A 3,091-nucleotide genomic window follows, 5' to 3' on the forward strand; every position below is an offset into this window, starting at 1 on the left:
TCCAATAGAATGGACATAAGAAATAGTAATGTTCATGCTTATTCCTACTTGGATAATGTGTCGAAAAATTCCTCAATGACCTAAAATATGGGACCAATAGAGGGGACAAATGATGTGTCCTTTTTCTATTGGATAATGAGTTGGTCATCATTAATGATGACCAACTTATTATCCAATAGGAGGGGGATACCTCACTTGTCCCCTTATTGGTCCCATATTTTGGTTCCTTGTTGCAAAGCTCTTTTGTGTCATAAATACTTTGGTTTCTAGGCATCCAAACAGCCCCTAACATCCCTCCCTCTGTTTCGAAGCCCTAACCTTCAACATCCATGGCGGGTTCCTCGAGGCGATCGTCAGAGGTCACCGCGCCGGCCTCCTCACCGCCGCCGACTACAAAAACCTCTGCTAGTTCGAAACCCTAGACGACATCAAGATGCATCTCTCCGCCACCGAGTACGGCCCTTACCTCCAGAATGGTGAGCTCGATTTAAATCGGTTCCTCAGTTTGAAGTTCTGTTGATTCATCTGTACGCTAAATTGAACCCTAATTTTACAAATTATAGTGTTTCTAATGCTGTATGCTAGTGCTATTATTTTGCTGAGCAGGATGGAGGGATTTAGAGTTAGCAGAGCAAAAATTTAATACCTAAATTGTAATTTTGTTAAATCAATTAGAAAAGTGAGGGTATTGTAGCATACGCCAGTGTGAAACCCTAGACGCGACCAAGTACGGATGTTTCCTTTAGAACGACGAGTGCGATTTAAAAAAATTCCTTTGATCAAGATTTTTTTGAGTTGTCTGTAACCTAAATAGAACCCTAATTTTGTAGTTTATAGTGTGTTTGGTGTTGTAGCTAGCTGTATCATTTAGAAAATTTTTTGTTAGAAGACATTTGGTTGGGTAAAGAGGAGAGGAGCTCTCCCTTCAACATCCATGGCGGGTTCCTCGAGGCGATCGTCAGAGGTCACCGCGCCGGCCTCCTCACCGCCGCCGACTACAAAAACCTCTGCTAGTTCGAAACCCTAGACGACATCAAGATGCATCTCTCCGCCACCGAGTACGGCCCTTACCTCCAGAATGGTGAGCTCGATTTAAATCGGTTCCTCAGTTTGAAGTTCTGTTGATTCATCTGTACGCTAAATTGAACCCTAATTTTACAAATTATAGTGTTTCTAATGCTGTATGCTAGTGCTATTATTTTGCTGAGCAGGATGGAGGGATTTAGAGTTAGCAGAGCAAAAATTTAATACCTAAATTGTAATTTTGTTAAATCAATTAGAAAAGTGAGGGTATTGTAGCATACGCCAGTGTGAAACCCTAGACGCGACCAAGTACGGATGTTTCCTTTAGAACGACGAGTGCGATTTAAAAAAATTCCTTTGATCAAGATTTTTTTGAGTTGTCTGTAACCTAAATAGAACCCTAATTTTGTAGTTTATAGTGTGTTTGGTGTTGTAGCTAGCTGTATCATTTAGAAAATTTTTTGTTAGAAGACATTTGGTTGGGTAAAGAGGAGAGGAGCTCTCGAATATAATGTAATGGTAGTAAAATCACGGTAAAGATTAGTGCATAGTATAATATTGACAGTCCAAAACACTAGTCGATGTCCAATAAATCCCCGATAATATTGACCTTGGGAAATTCATTTAACCTTTGAGTTTTGGCAGAAGTACAAATACAAATAAACTCTATTGAAATTGTTGTTTCCAAAATTTTGGTCTTGGAACCCTGTAAACTTGTCACGTTGGATTTCTCCCATTCCTTATCTGAATGGACAGTGTTATAAACAGCCAGTCTACGTGTGTGTTAATGGACATTCTTGCTTTACTGTATTTGATGTTAATAAATCTTGTTCTCAAGCAGATCTCCTAAATTAAAGAGTTTGTCAATCCCGTGACGTGACACTTTTCTGTTTTCTGTTGGCATCTTCTTGCTTAGAGCCTTCACCCTTGCATACAACGACTATCGTAGAGAAATGCACTCTCAAACTTGTTGACGAGTACAAACATATGCTATGCCAAGCCACAGAGTCATTATCAACCTTTTTGGAATATATTACATATGTGTTTCTGTATCTGTCTTCAAAGCTCCTCCCTATATTTTATACCGCATTTAATGCACAATTTATTATTGCATTAATCAGATAATTTTACTAATTGATTGGTTTCTTCAGGATTTGGATGACATGAATATTGAAATTATGAGGAACACTCTGTACAAGGCATACCTCGAGGATTTCTACAAGTTTTGCCAGGTATTTTGTGTTCTATCGTTCATAAGAAATAGTAATTTTCATGCTGTTTGATAGTTTTGGTTTGTATTGTTGCAAATAGAAACTTTTCATGTTGTTTGATGATTTTGGTTTGTGTTGTTGCAAATAGAAACTAGGTGGTGCGACTGCTGAGATCATGTCTGATCTCCTTGCATTTGAAGCTGATAGAAGAGCTGTCAATATTACTATAAACTGCTTGGTTAATATATATTTCTGTTGATATATGGTGTTTTCATGTGCTAGTTCTAGTCCTTCATATTGATGATACATGCAGTTTAACATGTATCTACTACTTTGTTCCAGTTATAATCAGTCATGATATGTACACATTTCATTTCCTAGGTGTCTGCACATTTCAGTTAAATAAATCATTCATGATTTTATCGTGGTTTTCCGGTTGCAGTATTGGCACTGAGTTGACACATGATGACCGGCGAAAGCTTGGATGGCTTGCTAGTATGCAGGCAACCAGCTTGCAGCAGTCATTTGTTTTTTTACAGAGAGGGAGACATCTTGATTGTTTATGCTTGTAATTTAATGATAATATCAGGGGTTAGAGCAATATTTGGAGCAAGAGTGTGAGAAGCGGGGAATGCTTGTAAACAATTTATGTATCTTTCTAATTTTTTGGTGAATGTATTATTTGAATATAATTGGATTTGATATTGGAATATAATTAGATTGCATTGGATATGAAGGTGAATGTATTATTTGAATATAATTGGATTTGATATTGGAATATAATTAGATTGCATTGGATATGAATATAATTTGGTGTTCTGCAATATTGTGCATATGTACATGTGATATTAGATGAC

At 37.3% G+C, this 3,091-nt stretch overlaps 1 long non-coding RNA gene across 2 annotated transcripts; it reads left to right on the forward strand.

Annotated features, from left to right (window-relative positions):
* On the forward strand, positions 294-2,670 carry LOC109825461. Of its 2 annotated transcripts, none has more exons than XR_002242983.1 (3): positions 294-476; positions 2,175-2,255; positions 2,383-2,670. It is a non-coding gene; the product is annotated as an uncharacterized LOC109825461 (long non-coding RNA). The 2 variants fall into 2 exon arrangements; XR_002242982.1 differs by lacking the exon at positions 294-476 and adding an exon at positions 931-1,081.

Source organism: Asparagus officinalis, chromosome 10 (assembly GCF_001876935.1).
Source record: "Asparagus officinalis chromosome 10, Aspof.V1, whole genome shotgun sequence".
Lineage (NCBI taxonomy): Eukaryota > Viridiplantae > Streptophyta > Magnoliopsida > Asparagales > Asparagaceae > Asparagus > Asparagus officinalis.